The sequence below is a fragment of the Nomascus leucogenys genome, chromosome 15 (genome assembly GCF_006542625.1).
Source record: "Nomascus leucogenys isolate Asia chromosome 15, Asia_NLE_v1, whole genome shotgun sequence".
NCBI classification, from domain to species: Eukaryota; Metazoa; Chordata; class Mammalia; order Primates; family Hylobatidae; genus Nomascus; species Nomascus leucogenys.
This window is the reverse complement of record NC_044395.1, coordinates 29147656-29169910: the sequence shown is the minus strand read 5'-3', so window position 1 is coordinate 29169910 and position 22255 is coordinate 29147656. Positions and strand designations below refer to the sequence as shown.

At 36.5% G+C, this 22255-nt stretch overlaps 1 protein-coding gene across 7 annotated transcripts in view; it reads left to right on the top strand.

The window, feature by feature from the left end:
* Positions 1-22255, top strand: part of GRIA4 (glutamate ionotropic receptor AMPA type subunit 4) — a 380722-nt gene that overhangs the window by 238817 nt on the left and 119650 nt on the right. The gene's annotated exons all lie outside the window — the stretch shown is intronic.

The window sequence follows — 22255 nt, the reverse complement described above, 5'->3', positions numbered from 1 at the left end:
GTGACTAATGACACCCTGAAAACTGACCACTCCGTGAAACTGACATGCAAGCTCTTGTTAACACAGCTTACTTCTTTGAGAATTTCTCTGGATCTTGCCACCCACTCTATTTCTTCAACTTCCTCAGTGTCTTCATTGCCCTCCAGCTGTTTAGATGGACAGGGCCCTCATCCTACCCCATCCATGCATGCTGCGGCCCCCTCTAGCTTTCCCTCTACTGCCAAGACTGAGTTCCCTTCCTGTCTGACATTATGAAAACATATGTTATATGACACTTTCTACTAACTCTGGAAAATAAGGCAGGATATTGTTGCTAGACTTTCACGGTAGTGCATCTGGAGCGCTCAAATTCCATGTACAACTTTCCACTTTGTATGGAAGATGTTTATGTACCTGTCATATTTCTCGCTATTGAGTAGGATACCTGCCTCCCTTGATGTAGTGAGCTGTTTGTTCATAGGCAGGGACCACTTTTACTCTTCTTTGCATGTCTAAATCCCTGATATCCCTTCCATTATATTTACTGAAATAATGAGCACCAAGGAAATACTATTCTCTCAATTCTCATTTCTATTCTGACAGTGACTTTCTTTTTTTTTTTTTTTTTTACCTTTTTAGGTCATGTAATCGCTATCTCATTTTATTTTGCTATAAAATGGAAAAACGTTACTCTTCTTTACAAAACACACATTTCTATGTGATGCTTTATCAAAATCTTATATAAGCACAACCAATAATTTCTGAGAATTAACGGATTAAGGGTTAAAAATAAGAACTCCAGCCCGAGAGGCGGAGCTTGCAGTGAGCCAAGATCACGCCACTGCACTACAGCCTGGGCGACAGAGCGAGACTCCGTCTCACAAAAAAAAAAAATAAATAAATAAAAATAAGAACCTCAAATTACATACCTAATTCTAGTTCTAGTTCATTAGTAGTGGCTGATACTTAATTCTTATAATCAGTTTCTCTAGTTAATTCTCTAATTAATTATAATTAGCATTGTTATTATATTATAAAGAAATGTTTCCAAAGTATATTGTTAACCATAATAAACTTTTTCTATTATTTTATTAATTTTGTTCTTTCACAAAATTTTATTTATAGGTAAGGGAAAAGTAAGCTTAAGCCTTCCTTATCTAAACTTTCTGCAAATGCTGAATTGGCTAAGTCTGCAACAACTAGATCCTTCTAGATTGTTTATGTTACTATTACCAAAATGAAGTTATATTGTCTTATAAGTTTATATAAATCAAAATTATTTTAAAACAATTTGACTAATATTTGACAAGTTATAACAGATAATATTACTATATTTCAAATGATTCTGATTTCCATTGACTGCTAGGTTAAAAATCCATGAGGACTTTTACTCATTTTTTCGGCCATACATTTTTCTTCTTATAAAGTGAACCAAATTTTTGGTCATTATAAACCATTGGACACTTGGACACAAGCATTTTCTCACTGATGCTATATAAAATCTTCAATAACCAATTTCTACCCACAATAAAGCAGGTAATATGTCACCAAAACACATTTATTCTTCTGCACTGGATGCATCTACATGATTTTCATTTAGAATTCTGAAACCGTCCCTCAAATTTGACAGCATAACTCATGGGAACTTTATAATATGGCAGGGGAACATGAAGTGACTTATTTTAACAGAAATGTCCAAATATATCTGCAGTATGTGTGTGAGGCATTTTAGAAGGCACCCTGTTGTGCTGTATAATATTGGTGGCACAGTGCCATGCTGTCATAGACTTAAAAGGCTTGAGCAATGCAGTTTCTATACCATATTATAAGACTCTCCAAAATTGCTTCAGAGGCTCTCAAACAATTTCAGAATTCCCTCTTTAACTTTTATTAAACTTAAAATAGTACAAACATCTCACTGACTCAAAATATGGTGAAAAATTGTGCATTTCTTAGAAAGCTACAGTCTCCTAAAGAAAGTGGAATCTGAACTGCTTCTCCATTTTAGTTTTTATATGGTTTCAGAAATTGTCTCTTTTCATCTATTATTAACCAAAAGGTTTTGACCTTTCTTTACTTTTGTAACTTTTTCATAATCAACTGCCCTAAATCCTCAAAAACTTTGCTCTTACCTTCCATGACTTAGGGAAAGCTCTAGAAACAAACAAACAAATTAGCCTGTATAGAAATGGCTCCTTACTTATTTAAAAGCCCTACAAATTTGAATTTTCTTTCAGTCTTCTTTAAGCATTTGGTTTGCTCCATGGCAAAATTCAGATTACTAGCACTCCTCTATATATCTTAATGGCTTCTCTTTCACCCTTGTTTCTCTCTGATATGTTTCATCACTGAAAAAGTCACATAAGTCAACATTCAAACACCTGAACCAAAGATAACGTACAGACTGGGTTCTTAAAAAAAAAAAAATTCTTAAATCTTTAAAAAATTATTTTCACTTTTGTTTCTACATCTAATATCCTCAACACTTTTTCTTAAATGTTTAGTTTTGATATTTGATGACAAAATTAAGACAAAAGTGCTGTTCTTTGTGTGACCTTGTGGGCAGAAGGGGCCAGTTCAGCCCGTGGATGATTGGCACTCCTTCACAGCAGGACTGTGGGCCTGGAGTCCAATGCCCAGCTTTCTTACTGGTTCACCTCCCAGAATTGGCAGGGGAGAAAATCAAGATAGTGTGGAGCGTTTTCTGGGAAGCTGGTTTTTTTTTAATTGGAAAAAGAGTTTTTTTATTCTAAAATTATGTCTTTCCTACTTTTCTAGAATTCAAGTGTTTCCTTTTATAAATTATGCAGATTTAGATGGTGGTTATAGGTTTTGTACATTTTTTTTGTCATCCTGACTTGTTAAAATAAAGACTTGGCAAGTCCAAATGGGTGCCTCCATTTTCGTTGTTGCCGTTGATCCAAAGACCATGGAGCCCTTGAGTCCAAAGTCACACTGAGATCTCACTCCAGTTTGGATATGCAGTCTTCTGATTTAAACAGGTTATCTTATTCTCCCCATGAGAAGCTAGAGATATCATAAGAGAGATTCTTACTTCTGTACTGTGAATGTCGCAGCTAATAGGAACACAAACAACTGTCTTTCTCTCATTGAATTAATATTTACTGAGTACCTACTATGTACTAAGCATTGGGGGTATAAGTGGGGTGTTTTCTAATTTTTTAAATTTACTTTTTCACATCAAGTCCCAGGGAAGAGCTCATTGAGAAGTTACCATTTGATTGCAACATGAAAGGGGTGAGGGGAACATCTGGTTTTCTGGGGAAAAGCATTCAAGGTAGAGGAAAGAGCATGTGCAATGCCCTAAGGAGAGAGTATACCTTCTCTGACTGATGAATGGCAATGAAACCAGTTTGACCAGAATAGAGTGAGCAAGGAGCCAAGGACAGGCGAAGGGTGTCCGAGAAGTAGAGGAAGAATGACATTGTAAGGACTCTTTCCTTTGCCCTGAGGGACATGGAAAGCTATTGGAGGATTTTGAGTAGAGGTGTACCAGGACATTACTTTAAATTAAACAGGATTAGTGTGACTGCTATGATAAGGACAGGCTGAGAGGGATCTCCGGCCAAAACAAGAAGAGACCTTAAGAAACTATTGCAGTAACTGAGGTGAGAGATGATGGGACTTCTACTAGGACAACAGCAGCGAAGCTATTGAGAAGTTTCCATGTATATGTTGAAGGTAGACCCAAAGGGGTTTATTGACAAGATTAGATGGTACTTTCCTGGCACACGTTGATACTGAACCACTTTTCATATTGCTCAACCACCTAATACTTTGACTGTCAGTTTGCTTAAGCAGATCATGAGATAATCATATCATGAGTCTCAGCCCACACACTCTTAATCTTTTTCAAAGGTGTGGCCGCCACTGATTTTAAAGGAGAAATGAAAGAGTGAAAGCAATAAGATACAATAAAGATATCTCTTTCCCTGAAACACACAGGAAAGTGGAGTTTCAGGTCTGCTGAGGCTGGGATCAACCAATTGGTGAAGGACTCAAGAATTCTTACTGCATATCTGTTCCTGGAAGAATATGATGCTAAGAGAAAAAGAACCAAATTTTTGAATGACCTGTAAGTGCCCCATTAAAGGATTTATTTTAATAGAAACTCAGAAACTTATTTTGCTCTTTTTTCCCTTTGTTCTATTCTGCAAATGGCTCAAATCCTCTTGAAGACTGTTGACTTCCTTTTAACTTTTCTCTGTCCAGAATTCCCCAAGGACAAGGACAATGTCCTTAGAGCCATGAAAGCAGTTTTGTTTTTGGGGTTTTTCATTTGTTTGTTTTTAAGATCCTAGCTCTTCCAAGCGCTCTGCCTTGGGCAAACCACTTTGGCTCATCCTTTGTGTTCGCATCAGGAGTTTGATTAAATTGTCACTATGATTCCTCCCAGCTGAAAAATGCTTTGATTCAACATGGATTAGAATTGGCAGTAGAATTTGCTTGCCTAATAGGGTCACTTGATCTTCAAATCTGTAACTTTATGTTGTTTTATAAAGGATACTACTGGATTTATTTAACAGTTTTAAATTGGTTTGAAACATATGATATGCAATAAATAATAACATTCAATATATAACTTATTAGAGCCTATCTTTGAATACTCTTATATACCTAAAAATTAATTTGGCTTTTCGGGAATAAAATCCAATGGATACATTCTGTCAAACCAACTGTATCACCTGTTTCAGTCTTCTAAAACCAGGAAAGCCTTGATTGCTCTCCATGGGAATTTCAGTGCAATTCCAATAATCTTGGTTTCAACATCTCGCAAACACTGGAGATCTAGAATCCTTTGCTCTCAAACACTTGATTCCAGTTCCTGGCCCTCAGTTCTAGATACCTCGGAGAATTTCTAGTAGTTTCATAGGTTTCTGAAATAAAATGGAAGTGCTGGGACGATCATATGTGACTCCTCAGAAGCATAGATAATTGACCTTTGACCAGATAAGGATGAGAAAAATGATACAAGAGATTTAAGAACTGCCTGGATATTTAAGACCTCTTCATGGATAACATCTCTGGACTTTATGTGACCTCCTCCATTGGTCACTTCTTTTCTGTCAATGCTTTTTGCCAGCTCTCAGTTACAAAAAGAAGAGGAATTTGAAGATTATGAACTGCTTGATGGCAGTGTCTTATTTATCTCTCTTCTCTAAGACATAGCCTGGTAACTGGCTCCTGCATCTTGGGTTACCTACATAGTCCTGGTTTGTACCTGATATCCTAGTGTAATCTTAACAGTGCCCAGTGCCCCCTTTCACTCTTGAAAGTGTCTTGGTATCTATGATAAATTGTACAGTCACCCTACTTATAATAAGCAATCAAAGTTAAACATTGTTGAGCTAAAAATTTAATGAAATGGATATAACCTCCCCTTCCAATTTCTATAAGGTGACCAACCCAATATGAGTGAGTTTGTGATACAAGTCATCTTCAGACATACTTGAAAAGATTTCAGATTATTCTGTGGACAAATAGTCTGTTATTAAATATGCCAAATGGTTTTCTTTTCTACTCCACTCTGACCTCATCATGTTTCAAGAACCTCTTCAAATGGAATATTGAGACATAGTAAATTATGAATTCTAGTGAGAGCTATATTTTACAGCTGTATATTCCAGACCCTAAATGCCCTTGCAGGGAATAAAATGAAAATTAATGAACTGAAGAGCAATTGTAAAACAGGACCTTTGCATTAAGAACAAAATATTCAGTAACAGCTTTTAATAAGGTAACTATCCACCCACAGCATAATGTAGTCTTTGTACATTTTTAGGACTTATGTCACTGGGAAAATATGTTAAGAATTATTTCTCCAAAGATCCTAAAAGTTTCAGGTAATGGTTCCTTTATCTAAAATTTTTTATTACCATCATTTGCACTATCCAGACTTTATTACTGCTGCTGCTGCTACCATTACTGCTACTATTACTATTAGTACTACTACTACCACTACTGCTACTACTATTGCACACACAAAAACACACTTATTATTCTGTGCATCTATATAGAGAAACCTGTGTTTCTCTATGCAGGCTTCTGCAGTATATGGAAGACAGTAAACAGGAGCAGTATGGCACAGCGGGAATGTAGGTGATTAAGTAAGACTGCCTAGGCACGTGTTCAGGCTCTGCTTAGTAGTTGTGTGACCTTGGTCAATATTCTGGTAATCTATTGCTGTGTAACAATTTACTTCCACATTTAGTGACTTTAAACAATGACCATCATTTTATTATTACCTCACATGGTTTTGCAGGTGAGTAGGCTTAGCTACTTGATTCTCACTCAGGTGTGTCTCATGAAATTTCAGCCAGATGGTCACTGGGGTTGACTGATCTCAAAGACTCTCTCATTCATGTGTCTGGTGGTTGGTCATGGCTATCAGTTGGAACTTCATCTGGGGTTGTCAGTTGTTAACACTTACATGTATTCTTTGCTGTGGCTGCTTGGGCTTCCTTACATCATGGTATTTGGTTCCAAAAGCAATCACCCTAGGGGACCAGGCAGAATCTATTGGCCATTATGATCTAGCCTTGGAAGTCACATAGCATCACTTTCTCAGCAGTCACTAGCCTGCCTGGAGACAAGGAGAGGGAACCTTGATCCCTGCAGTTCAGTGGGAAGAGGATCAATGTTACATGGTAAGAAGAGCATGTAGGAAGATAGATTTTGTTGTAACCATCTTGGAAAACACAATCTGCCCCCAGATTTGCTAATCCTGTTTCTTCATCTGAAAAAAGTATGGATAAAAATACCTATCCCAGGCTGGGTGCGGTGGCTCACGCCTGTAAGTCCCAGCACTTTGGGAGACCAAGGCGGGAGGATCACAAGGTCAGGAGATCTAGACCATCCTGGCTAATACGGTGAAACGCCATCTCTACTAAAAATACAAAAAATTAGCCAGGCGTGGTGGCAGGCACCTGTAGTCCCAGCTAGTTGGGAGGCTGAGGCAGGAGAATGACATGAACCCAGGAGGCGGAGCTTGCAGTGAGCCTAGATCACGCCACTGCACTCCAGCCTGGGCAACAGAGCGAGACTCCATCTCAAAACAAACAAACAAAAAAAAAAACAAAAAAAAACCTATCCCATAGAGTTGTTTTGAGGAAATAAGAAGTGTGAAGCCCTTTACAGAGTACAGAGTAAAGACTCGGTAAATGTTTACTATGGTTCATGTAGTTCCTTCTTAGAGAAACAAAGTGTTTTTATTTGTCAAAGCAAAGAAGAAAAATAATTGATCGATAAATATTTATGGTGTGTTTATCTATACAATTAATAATAAGAAAAATTTCCTGACCTAACAATATTTAAGTATTTCAGAAATCTGCATATACCATTTCTTGTGCTATATATAGTATTTCTGTGTCAATAATTCTAAAAATTAGAAAACTAGTATTTGGAATTTGGAAAGCAAAATTCATTTTCAAATTACTGATTATTTAAAATTTTATTGCATATAAATTGTTTTGACAATACCTGTAGTTAATTTGGAAGAAGTGAGGAGGAAGAGGTATTGACTAAAATGACTTCAGAAAATATTTACATACATATTCATTTCTTAACTCCTTGCAAAATGGATCTGAGATGGCTTAACATACAATGAATGCATATATACGTAATATATTTTGTAATGAACATATATGTAATTACATATATGTAACTCACACATATATTACTATTACACACATAAATATGTACAAATTATTTTAAAAGAAATAGAAGCCAAAGCCATGAAAAACAAGGAAAAAACAACTTGCAAAAACAAGGGCTAATACAACAATGATAACTGAATATAATATTTGCTCTGAACTGCTTGGTAATCAGTGAGGAAAACAGAAAATTATTGATGTGTAATTCCTATTACCACAAAAAATATTTAGTATACCAACTCTCCAAGAAGGATCATCCTAATGATGAAGTCATAAAGAAAAGCTAAATGTGAGACCTTTTTTGGAGAACATTGGTAAAAAAATATTTTCTTTAAAGAGCTTTACAACAAACACAGAAACTGTCTAAATACTGTATCTTATTGCAAAGAGCCTCAATAAAAGTTGAAAGAGTAACATTACAGTATACCTTGTAACCCAATTCTGCAGGTGAAGATGAGCTGGTGCCATCCAATAACCCATTAGGGCAACGATCCCCAACCTTTTAGGCACCGGGGACTGGTTTCCTGGAAGACAATTTTTCCACGGGGATGCAGGGGGATGAAACTGTTCCACCTCAGATCATCAGGATCTTAGATTCTCATGAAGAGCACACAAGCTAGATCCCTTGCACGTGCAGTTCACAATAGGGTTCATGCTCCTATGAGCATCTAATGCCACTGCTGTCCTGACAGGAGGTGGAGCTCAGGCAGTAATGCTCCCTTGCCCACTGCTTACATCTTGCTGTGTAGCCAAGTTGCTAACAGGCCAGGGACTGGTAGGGGTCTGCAGATCACGGGTTGGGGACCTCTGCATTAGGGCACAGGCTATAGTGTAAAATATATCAGCAACTTAAGGGGAAACATATTCCATAACAAATCTCTTTATCTCTAACATTTGATACAAAGATGGCAGGTAATTCAAGAATACATTTAATGAGAGTCTAAAATACTGCATTTTTTTGTTACTCACTGAATCAAAATCCATATGTTTTAAGAGCCAGATGGTGAAGTGGCAGGATAAGATATTTTATTTTGAATGCTGAAAAATTTATAGAAAAGGTAATCCCACCTCCCTATGGAAAGTTATTTTTAGACAAAGCTAGAATTTCCCCAAAAAGCAACTTTGGATCTGTCGGGTAGAACATTTATATAATTGCTTGATTGTGACCTTAAAGGTCCAAACCATAACGGAGAAATATTAGATTTGGAAAACTTTAATTACTGGTGTTGAAATTGACCCATTCAAACCACTGAAAATCCCTGTAGATGGCCGTATAGAATATTTGGTTCTGGACTTTGTAACTATCTGGTGAGCCTGCCAGAATAGGTGGCTGGAAAATATACTCCATGAAATTTAATTAGTAGACTTGCTGAGCAGAATTTTGTGGAATTAACCAACTTAATCTTGGATAATGTCTTCCAAAATGATAATTTTGACATCTTTCATGTCAAGTAAGCCATTATTTGTGGCAGCAATTGGACGGCAAAAGCCTTTGCTTTTCAGGCCACGTCTAGTTGATTAAAATGATTTCATTAGCATAATGGAGAACATTTGCTTATTATTTGTTAAAAAAACAGGCTTTGTCTAAATGTAAAAGAAGTCAAGATCACTAAGGTACAACTAAAATATGAGAAGGGACAGCAGGAAAAACTTTTTTGTACTCTTTGAAATTGTAAACTCTTGTGTTAGAGCTTTCTTAATATTAAAAAAATTAATTGAAAAAGATTGTAAATATTCAACATGTACAACATGATGATTTAGAATAAATGTACCTTCCCAATTTTTGGCACAACATTAAAATATAGTTTATTTTCAAGTGGTCATTTTAGAAGATGTAAGGTTAGAACATACACTTTTTCTGTCCCCAGAATGTAGTGAAAGCATAGTGAAAGTTACAAACTGTCTCATGCAATTACTGGAATTTACATTAAAGTGGGAAAATAACAGGATGGGTAGAAAATTAATACCTATGCATTTCTTCTACCAAACATATACTGCTTTGAGCTCAAAGCTACATCAGTTAGTTGCTATCCTTGTGGGAAACTAATGGTGCACTGTAACTGGGTCATCAAGAAGTGCTTAATAATGGAACTGCTTTTAAAAAGGTGTGGACAAGCTTTAGGGACACCAACAAGAAAAAAGATGGTGCCCCATCTCAGAGGTAGCAAGAGCAGGGAGTCTTTACCACCATAAGTGTGAATAGGCAAGGAAGGTGAAGATGTGGTTGTGTAGAGAGTGTAGCTGTATGGAGAATGCTGAATGGCAGAGACTAGGGCCTTTCTTTAGGGATTCAGTCACCCCCATGTCGACCTGGCAGGAAAGGAATCATGTAAATAATACCTGACTTCCTTGGGAGGCCAAGGCGGGTGGATCACCTGAGGTCAGGAGTTCGAGACCACCCTGGCCAACATGGCGAAAACTCGTCTCTACTAAAAATCCAAAAATATTAGCTGGGCATTGTGGCAGGTGCCTGTCATCTCAGTAACTCAGAAGGCTGAGATAGGAGAATCACTTGAACCTGGGAGTCGGAGGTTGCAGTGAGCCCAGATCGCACCACTGCATTCCAGCCTAGGAGACAGAGTGCTGGACTCCATCTCAAAAAAAAAAGAAAAAACAAAAGAATACCTGAATTCCCTCTTCTCCCTTTGATATGTTGCACGTGATTCCTTTTAATCAACTCAACTGGACGCCAAAGCACACAGCTGCAGACCATACTGGTCAGCCTCTTCTAACACCAATACAGAGCAAGGTCAGGCAAAATAAAAAGTGGATGTGGATCCGGATGGACAGTATCCAGCTCAGTTCTGAAGGAGACACCTAGTGTAACCTCTGAGTGGCAATGACCGGCATAATAATAAATCTACAGATCTGGAATATATACAAGTTTGCCTTTTGTAAAATGAATAGCTAATTGAGGCATCAATTGGAGTGGTCAATTTGGCAATGATGCTGAACTACCTATTTAAACAGATTAGCAGCAGCAGCACAGCCAAAGTAGTTTTCACTGTCAGGTGATGGATCAAATGAGGCAGGACCAGTGCAGAAGCCTCAGATAAGGTGAGTACTAAGCTATATAAGCTTGGAAGCAGCTCTCCTAGGACTATTAAGCCAGTATAAATAGGATTTCATACAACAGTGGTTATCCTGTTCTTTCTGCAACCTTAACTACCAAACATATAACATAGGCCTTAATATCTCAAACTTTACAGTCATAATTAGCTCTAAAAAACAACCCTAGGATTCTTTACTGGAATTTGTTGTTCTCGGGTTTTTTAAGCCAAATTTATTAAAAAGATTTAAACTAACAAATTAATTAATGTATTTTCTGTGTTCTGTCACACTGCAACTAAACTTGCTAGTTTTAGAGGTATGATACTAGTGTTTGCCCAAATATGTATAACAATTTAATTCACCAGCACAATTCATTTGATTGTGCCTATTGGTTTCATGAAAGTAAATTTTGAAAACCTTACTGAGTTTCTACCAAAATGTCGGTGGCACATGGTACCATTGTGAAAAAAAGCAAAGCAAAACTGACGAATTGCCACATTGTAAATATTTGATGAAAAATAAATAACTTGATCTGACTTCTCCTCTTGATAATACAAACTTGGTTCCAATTTGTTACAGTTATATAAGTTATTGTAGACTTTTTTTGCATTCATTATAATTCTCAGGCAAATTTATTCTAATTAAATATAAGTACTTTTTGGTTTTACCATCTTAATACCTATTCAGAAAACTTGCCTATATTTATCCCTGCATCAATAAAAGTTATTCTATACCATAATTCAAACTTAATTTGTGAAATAGTCCTATGGGGTTTTGTGACTGTTTCTAGAAGGGAAGAACTTGGGCAAGCATATAGATAGATCTAAGTAGTAACTCAAAAGCTTTTTGATTAAAGTCGACCTAATTCTACAGTTTAATGTTTGATGTCCTTACAGAGAAAAGGTAGTTGATAGTGTGTCCTGAGCAGTGCCGGGACAACGTCATTAAACAAACTGGACCACAGGGCAGCACTCACAGGGTATTCTGAAGAAAGAAACTGTGTTCATTATTGTAATCTTTGCAATGGTTGTAATGTTCGGGCTAGAGCTACCAGAGACATTTGCGGAGGGGAGAATTGGGAGAAGAGGGCTTTACCTCCCTGTGAACTTAGAGTGAAAGCAGCAAGCATATGCTCAAGGTAAGGAACAGAAGCCACCACACTTCTTGGAAATATCATTGTATCCAGCAGTGCTTCATGGTCAGGGATATGTCTGCGTCAAAAATGAATCCTTAATAGGGGAATAAAATTAACCCAAACTGAATGGAATTAAGTTTTCATTGTATTATAGACCATATCATAGAGGAGAATAAAAAGCAGACTGTAATATCAGACAGAATGAGGCTTTACCAATTAATAGCTACATGCTCTTGGCCAAGAACTTAACTTCTGTATCATCAGTTTCCTTTATATAAAATGAAGATAATAAAACTAACACCATGCCAATAAAGCACTTACTACAATATTGAAGGTCATGGATTTGTCAGGCCTTCAATAATTGTTATTACTATTACCTTTATTATTATTAGGCTTGATCAAATGGGAAGGGATATATAAAAAGGGCAGAATTTTTACCCTTTTCATTTAATTCAACCTAATTCCCTCTTGTTGAGCTTATTCTTTCCTTTGTGTGGAAAAAAATAGGGAAATCAAAATGAATAAAAACTAGTTTCATACTTAAAGGGAACTAGACAGGTAAACTAGCAATTACAGTTATAATTTCACATCCCTGAGGTTAGTGACAGGCACGCTGTATACTTAGTACTTTCCAAAGTAGCACATAGGACTTATTTAATAAGTGATTTAATTAATTCAGAGTAGCATGAGCTGTAATTACTGTACAAACAGCTAGGGAAATGTAAAGAAAAAAGACAACAACCTCACATGGATGAGGCCAGAGAAGGCTTCTGAAATGATCTGAAGCTGAAGCTGAGGCTTAAAGAAAGATTAGAAGTTGCCAGTGAGTGTAGGGCATACAGACTCTCTTAGCACAGGGAATAGCCATTGCATTCTGTTAAAGGCAAGAGAGAATCTGGTTTATTCAGAGAAGCATCAATCTTCAGTACGAGTTGAGTGACGCATACCTAAGAGACACAGTGAAAGATTGGTTTGGGAAGATAAACATCCCTCCTGTCGCCAATCCTGGTCATTTCTATTCCTCCTTTCCCTTATTTTCCTTCATAGCACTTACTACCTCTTGTCCTTCTATTATAAATGTATTTGTTTATTGCTTCTTGTCTGCCTCAGCCACTGGAATATAAGCTTCATGAAGGAAGGCACATCCTACTGTTCCATTTCTATATCGGCAGCCTCTGGATCAGTGGCCTGAAATGTAGGAAATGCTCAACAAATATTCATTGAGTGAAAAGTGAAAGAAGAAATAAATAGAGAACTGCTCATGAAATGTCTTAAATGTAATATTTAGGAAGAAATGTCAGGATTGGTGTGGGATGAGGGTGAAGCTGAGTAATGAGTCTGAGAGAATCTCTTAGGTTTCTGACTAAAGTGACTAAGTAAATGCCTAATGACCAAATATGGAATTAAAGAAAAAGAGCTACGTTTTTGTTTTTCGTTTGGAGGGAGTGTGGGATGTTGAGTTATATATTAAGACTCTCCCAGAGTTGTAGGGATGAATTTCTTTATCTATGAAGAATCCGCAATCTACTTCCCTCAAATGAACAGCAGCCTTATAAGTTACTCCACCAAGTGGAATGAAGCTGATTTTTATTTACAGCTATAGAAAAGATTATCATGACTAATAAATTCCTACATTAATCTTCTTCATTACATAGAAAGTCAAAGGTGGAAGATTAAGAAATTTAAATAACCTGCCCAGAACCACAGAGTTGAAATGAGAAACAGAACGTTTGCAGTTAAAAGTAACAGAGGCTACCACTGATCCCATCATTTGTCACCTAGCATGCTGTTCAATAAATCACTCTGTATTTAGATAATCACCTCAGTGTCATTTCTCCACTAAAGAAATTTAATAGTGAGCAATCAAATGTATTCACTCTCAGTCCCTGACATGAGTTTACAATTACTTCCTAGAACTGAGCTAGTCTCAGTAGGATATAAAAATTAGGCTAATCATATGGTGAATACTTACTTCATCCTGTGTTTTTTCCTGCTAAGAACAGAAATTGTCTCCATAATTGTATGCAAATCGTTTCACCAGAATCATCACAAGAAAATTATGTACTGCTACTCCTGCTCTAAAGAAAAGACAAAAGTAACAGTTTAAAATATCACTTTCAAATCAACCAAAATGAATGGTTTTGGCTTTGTGTATAAAAGCCAGATCCAAATTAATATTATTTACAGTACACGGCTTGGCATGTGAATATAACAAGCTGATACTTAATATGTTGTGTAACACTTCTTTGAGTTTCATTGCTAGTGATTGCTTTTATGATTAATTAATGAGATCTGTTGGACTCAAACTTCAACATAGGGTAGAATAAATTAATTGGTCTTTTAAGAACCAGAATTCTTTGGACAGCATTGGCTATCTTGCACCCTCAATTAATGAGTCAATTTTGCAGGTTAGCTCAGGACTTGTTTTTATGAACCAAAAATATTTCTGTTTTTATCATTTAGAATGGAGTCCTTTCTGAAATGAATTTCACACTTACTTCAGTTCTGAGTTTTCTGAAGCTTATTTTAGCTCTTATTAATGACTCAGGATGGTTGCTATGAATAAAGATTATGAAAATTGGAGATTACTATTAAAGGCTACCTTAGGATATCTCTAAAGGTATTCCTGCTGAGATATGTGGGACTCTGGGCTTCTACAACTCATGACCTCCCTCTGCCATTTTGTAGAGTTGTGGAGTTTTTGCATTTACTTGCCACATTCTTTTAGGACCTAAATGTACAAAGTATAAATTAAGTAGTTTTCAGGTCATTCTGATGCCACATAATATTACTTATTATTCATTCAGAAGCTATCTCTGGGATGGACAATAAGACATTGCTGATATTTGACTATTTTTGATCAGCAGAAATGAAAATGTCATATGGCTCCACCTGATACAATGAAACATCTCCTGGCTCTTATACAGATAAGTACAGAATTGGTGGGAGAGGCAGGGAGTGTAGAATTTAGAGAAAAGCAAACAATCAACACTCTCCTTTCTTTCCACTTTTTCTGGAGTTGGTCTAGGTGAGAGGAGCTTTGGCATTATGCCTGTATTAATTTCAGTAGTCTCCTATTTGGATTTCCTTTCCTCCTTCTCTTTCCACTCTTTGGATGCATCATTTCCACTATATCAAGCTAGCATTATAAAAGCAGTTTTACAAATCTGTCTCTTCTCTGCTCCAAAGCTTCGAAGGTTTCTAGTGTTTCAGTATTGTTTCACAATGATCAATGGAGTAATTTCTAAACTTTCAGTATTTAATTATCCAAAAGTATTTATCGAGTCCCTTTTAGATGCCAAGTCTTCTTCTAGGCACAGTGAACAAAACAAAGTTCCTGACTTCATGAGCTTACCTTTTAGTAGGGGAAAGAGACAATAAACAAGGTGAGTGAGTAAAATCTAGAGTGTATTAGGTGGTGGTGAAGTGTTGGGGAGAAAGTAAAGCAGTGAAGAGGAATAGAAAAGCACAGGATGAAGGAGTTGAAATTTTAGATAAAGTAACCCAGAATGGCCTCACTGAAGAGAGGGCATTTGGGTAGAAACCTAAGAACATAAAGGCAAAACCCTGAAGACCCCATCTTGGGGAAAACACAGCAGGGTGAAGCCTGAGGCAGAGCACCCCTGGCAAAGCAGCCAGATGGCTGGTGATGTTTGAGAGCGAGAGAGCAGTGGATGACGTCAGCATAAAGGAGCAATTGGAGAGTTTGGACCTGTAAGTGGTATGATCTGGCTTGCCTGAAAAGTTCCATTCCTGAAGCTATGCTATGAGTAGTGCAAAAGGGGCAAAGGCAGAGGAAAGAAAAAACATGTAAAGAGGCACTTGCAAACAAGAGGCTTGGGCCTGGGTGGAGGCAGTGTCGGTAGGAAGAAATGGCCAGGTTTTTGGTATATTTTGAAGGTAGCCTTGACAGAATATGCTAAAATACAAGATGTGCTTGTGAGAGAAAGAATGGAATTAATGGTGACTGTGATTGAAAGGCCCTCACGTCACAGCCTCATCCTTCCTTGCTAATCTTGTCGCTCTCTCTCTTTGCATGCTGAAGTGTGGTGAAAAGTCCCCAAGCTGGGGAATGGAAGACTTGAGTTCAATTCACAGTTGTGCCACTTAGTGGGGTTATGCCTTGATATAAGTCACATAAATTGTTTTTATTTCTTCACCTTTATGGTGGGGATAATATCTACTTCACAGGGCTGTTATGAGGTTCAACTGTATTGTGAAATACTAATAAAGCATAATGTAGTTTATGAATACATTACTCCAGCAGCCTGCTCTATTAACTATCAATGATTAATAATTCCTTAAGCATTCTTCAAGCTCCTGCCTCTGTGCCTTTGCTTTATGATGTAGCAGCTCCTTCCTCCTTACTATCCTTATTCATCAACCCTTTCCATCCTTTAGGAACCATACTACAGTCCAAGTCATTCTCTCCATGGTGAAACCCCCTTTGAAAGGATCTATTCTTTTGCTTAACACTGCTTTCCCAAGGTATCACAATATTGAATAGGTTTGACACTCAAAATTATGTCTTACATACTTTACATGCTTAATTTTAGACAAAGACCTTGTTTGAGTGCCTGTTAACTCATAAACATATATTTTAATTCCCTTATAAAAATACAATGGTTGCTTTTATGCACATTGGAACTGTGAACTTTATACAATGTGATATAAAAAAGTATCAAATCAGAACTGTAAATTTTGTATAGTGTGATATATAAAATATATAGTAAAATAGATAAAAGAAAAAATTGTACTTTATGAGCAAAATAATAGCTATATATAATTATGCTAGATATTTACTCTGATTGGAAATTTCTCTTTTGCTATTTGAGTTTAAAATTATTCACATTTTTCAAAAATGCTTTATTTAAAATAGAAACACATTGCCTTTATTGTAAAAAGATGTTGGTGGAGGCCCACAGTGCTAAGAAGATAAAAAAATGATGGAGGCAAACTTGAAAAGAGATCAGTGTATTCATAGGGAATATTCGAAATCTACAGATTGTTTCTAGAATCACTGACGTCTATAACTAGAGAGAAAAATGGGTTTCTCAGACCTCTGTCATAATTTATTATACTACTTTGAGTGATGAAGGAGGGGGCTGCAAGAATAGTTTTCATCAGAAGTCAATTGACACCTGAAATCCAAATGGAAAAATATATGCTTCTGAAGGTCAAAAAAACCCTAAGAGTTCAATCTGGAAATAGAAGTAGAATGACCACCAGTAGAATAGATAGTGGTCTGGCTCAAATCATCTCTCTCTTTATCATTTATGTGTCATTAATCACCAAGCCGATTTATTCTGTATCCTTAATCTAGAAACTATTCTCCTTCCTCTGCATGGTCCTAAATCTGGTTCCCACTACTTCTCACCTGGATTACTACCATGTGGCTTCCTAAGTGATTTTCCCATTTCTGTGTTACCCACATCCATTGTATTTTCCACACTTCAGCTGTAATCATCCCTCTAAGACACATTGTTTTGTCACTCTTTTCTGAGAGTCTATGAAGTAAAACCTAAATTTATTTAAATGATAGAGAAAGCTCTTGTAATATATCCCTTGCCTGTTCATCTCTCCAGTCTTAGAAGCTGTTTCCACAGCCCATGTCAATTCTCCACATATCCCTTCTTGTCCTTCCAAACGCACAAAATAAACTGAAGTCTTTGAAGCTTCTGAATGTGACCTGCTATGCAAGATAAAAAGTATATTCATACAGTCTTTTAAGGAGAGTTTCCTTAAGCCTCCACACAACCTTTCCACTTATAACCCATTGCCCACAACTTAGTCACAGAGCCATATATCTAGCTGAAAGAGAAGCAAGGAAATATATTTATTCTGACTGTCCATAGGTCCAAGTTAAAATCCCATTGCTTTGGATGAAGGGGTGAAGTAGTAGTAGAGAACAACCAACTTACAGACTCTACGACAGTGCTTTAACTTTAAAGCTTTAAAGTATCAAATTTTCTTATAAGATGTCATCTGAACTAAATATGAATACTAGGGAATCAGAAGACAATAAATGTTAGTGTCAGAAAATGCCTTAGGAAAAATCTAGGACCCAGAATAACCACCTTTAACAATGATTATTATCAATCCATCTTTGAAGATGAATTTTCTACTTTTACTCTTGAGTGTTTGTAGAAAAGGGAAAACTCAAGACATTCCATCTTATCTTGGGTTTACGTGAATAGCTTCATGCTGTAAAAGTAGGAAAATCTTTGCTTATTTTTAGTATGCCCTTTTTGAACTATGGCATGAATAAATACTATAGTTACAGCTGCAGGTAATTTTACCCAAGCTACAATGTTGGTTATTCCTCCATGTACTGAAACCTGGGAGTCCAGACTGTGGCCTTTGAACATGTTATTTCAGTACTAAGCTGCTTTGGAAAGAGTCCAACCTAAATGGTTATTAAATCTACTCTACAGTTCCAGCATGGTGGCATTAAATGCAGTGAGGATTACAGAATCTTATTCCTTTCTTGACTCAAATCAATACATGGCATTAGACACACACGGACACACACAGCTTTCTCCTTGAATCCACTAGTTTTGGACACTGACAAATTGTGCCAGACCAGAGATATTGATGATGTAGCAGCAAGAAACTCCATAGCAATTTACAAGATTAATGAGGGAGGCTTTAATTTAACTAACTACAAGCTGCTGCTATGCCCCTTGCCATGTTCCCTTTTCAGGCTCAGCAACCCCCCATGGGACAGACCTAGTCTTCTCCTTCCCAAACCAGTTCCCATAATCTAGATGTTTCTCTATCCCATATTCATCAAACTGGCATACCCTTCATCTTATTACTTCATTATTCTGATGATATTCCTTGATTATTTCCACATTCTCACCTCTTCCCATTTTCTCCTCAATTTCTCAATCTGAAAAATGTCTTCTATATCCAGCATTCCATTAACCCTGCTCATATTAAGTGCACCAGTGGCCTTCTCATTGAAAAGCACAATGGACGCTTTCTAGTTCTCATCCAAGTAAAGCTTTTTCAGGGCATATGGATAACTCTTTCTTTTCTAAATACTTTCTTCCCTGGCACAAATGTATTCTGCTTCTCTTTCTGCTGCTCTGTGTGCCGACAGTTAAATAACTCTTGCAAACGAAAACATCAAATAAATAAGCCCAGCTATTGTTGTCAGTAGCAACATCTCTGAATTGGTACTCATGCAAAATAGGTCATTATCCATGGATGATGTAATAAGTGTTGACATGTAAGGGTGCAGTAGCTCAGGACTGCTTACCTCATTTTGATTCTATTTAACATAATTGATAAAATCTCTATATGATATCATAACACTTAAAAATATTTTATATCTAATTGACAGTGTTCTTTAGTAACTATGAAAAAGCCCTTAATTACTATTATAATCTAATAAAGTGATTATGTCGATGATATGCTCTACTATTCTAAAAAATTATTTTCATTACTTTGAATTTATTTATATAATGCTGTGTATTTTGCATAATGGATAGTTTACCTATCGGTTTTGCTAGATAGTAAGTTATTTGTAAAGACAAGAATCACATCTTTATCTTTTGTTTAACCTTTGTATTTCACATTACCTATCTTTTTAAAAATGTTCTTATAGGTACATAGTAGCTGTGTATATTTATGGGGTGCATGAAATATTTTGATACAGGCATACAATGCATAATGATCACATCAGAGTAACTGAGTATCCATCTCCTCAAGCATTTATTCTTTCTTTATGTTATAAACATTCTAATTATACTCTGTTATTTTAAAATGTACAGTAAATTATTGTTGACTTTAGTCATCCTGTTGTGCTATCAAAGACTATATCTTATTTATCCTATCTAACTATATTTTTGTACCTATTCACCATCCCCGTTTCCCTCCTCCCTCACTATTCTTCCCAGCCTCTGGTAACCATCATTCTACTATCTCCAATAAGTTCAATTGTTTTAACTTTTAGCTCCTATAAATGAGTGAGAACACGTGAAACTTGTCTTTCTGTGCCTGGCTTATTTCACTTAACAAAATGTCATCCAGTTCCCACATCTTTATCTTGATATACTTTATAGAATTCTGTATGTAGTTGGTTTTCAGTAAATTATATAGAATTAAAATGTTAGACAGCTTTTTAGAGTAGAAGCAAGATTTAAAATATCCTTTACAGTAGTGAATTTCCTGTTAACTACGTGATATTCATCTAAAACTGCAGTATTCATTCTTTGGCCAACAATATTGTACTACAAATTTTCTAATACCTAGGAGATGCAAATCATAGCCAGATGTGGAAATAGTATGACTTGACTTATGATTATCTAGTTTATGTAACAACTAAGTAACATAATCATAGATTCAACAGCAGTATTTTATCCTAGTTACAATATATTTCCAGCTATGTTAGCAAATAAATAAGACACTCACATCTGAATGTCAATGAATAATAAGAGAGCATATTAGAATCAAACATAGCTTATAAAAGAATACGATTTTAGCCAAGCTCTGAAACTATTACTGCATGTCCTTTGCACTGCAATGAAAGGATGCCATTTATTTCTGACTATGATTAATGGGGCTTTTTAAGTAACCAACTTTCTTTGCCATTCAACAAAGATTGTGTCCTAGGGTTCTGTCTGATTCCAATTCTAGTGTCATTTGTAAATCTAAAAAATCAGATAATGGCAGCCTGGACTTGAATTATAATTTTGATTTTAGAGTGAGTCCTTCAATTTTGTAAGGTAAGTGAGAATATCTATAAATTTCATCAGAAGGTGTGTGGCTCCACATTCTGTAAAAGTCATGTCAGCAGGAGAATAACAACATGGATGCCTAGTCCTGACATGAAGCCTGACAGCCACATGATGCCAGAAATGTAGCAATATTTAGAGAATCGTGCCAAGCTGTGAATTGAGCCCAGGGAGAAGACTATTTCTATGTGTGGGGGCTGTTTTTATTATTTTTACAACACTCAAGCAAACAAAAAAATCTTAGCATTATTCTGGTACGATGATAAATAAAAGGAGAAAAAAGAAAAGTAATACGTCAACTGTTATTTTTAAAAGCATTCATTTTAAGTCAAAGAACACGTTCATAGGTGTCAAAAAAATGATTTAAAAGAACATTGCCTCAGTTACCATCAGAGCATAAGCCCCTGCGACAGAATAAATGAGGCATGAACATATATATTAAGTAAGGTTTCATATCATCACATTACATATGCGTTGAATGGGAAACAAGAGAAAGAGTGCCCGGGTTTTGGGGCGGAGGATCTAGGTAAGATTTGAAAAGATAATTACTGGCACGCATTACAAAAGGAAAGACTAAATGGAGCAATAGATATACCAGAATAATTATATAGTAATTAACATGCCCTCTTTCTTCTTCTTCGGGGAATTTTTTTTCATTTAGATAAAAATGAATCCTGACTGCCACAGTATTTCATTTGGCAGGATATCAGGTAATTTATATTTCAAATATGATCTCATCATCAGTTCCATCTGTTGATCTTAACTGAGCATCAATAATGTTTGGAACTCTGATATGTAGAAAACATACCTGAAAAAATTAAAAATCTCTGAATCTATGAGACTCACATACCAATTAGAAAACTCAACAAATATGCCCTTATCTTGGAAGTGCGGTATATTCATTTTAAATCTTCACTTTTAATCCACCCAGCTCTCTACCCAATTCCAGTATCACAGGAAGAAGAAACTACAGACAGTTGCTATAGAATGAGCTCAAATAAGTGTTAGACTCTCTTAAAGAGGACTAGAATATTCTGTTTATGCTAAACCATAAAGTGAAAATATAACGGACTAACAGGCTCTGATCCTAACCAATCTTAGTGTATGGGATATTTATAAATTCAAAGAATTTTTTTTTATTCTTCTCTCACATTACAATTCAAAAATGAGAGATAGGGCTGGGTGCTGTGTCTCACGCCTGTAATCCCAGCACTTTGGGAGGCTGAGGCGGGTGGATCATGAGGTCAGGAGTTCAAGACCAGCCTGGCCAATATTGTGAAACCCCGTCTCTACTAAAAATACAAAAATTAGCCAGGTGTGGTGGCGTGTGCCTGTAGTCCCAGCTACTCGGGAGGCTGAAGTAGAAGAATTGCTTGAACCCGGGAGGCGGAGGTTGCAGTGAGCCAAGATTGCGCCACTGCACTCCAGCCTGGGTGACAGAGCAAGACTCCATCTGAAAAAAAAAAAAAGAGAGATGGAAAAAAGGCAGGACAATCAAGACAATATTGGCCTGAAGATATACTCAAAATGCAGGAATTATGAGTTCACAGCTTCTGCCTTAACCCAGGTGCTTGGACCAGATGCCTTCCCTTCCACATGCAGAGAGAACTAGATCAAGAGCAGGGTGAAGACCATTCATTTTATTCTCTCATGGAAGGCTGTCTTCACGTAATAAA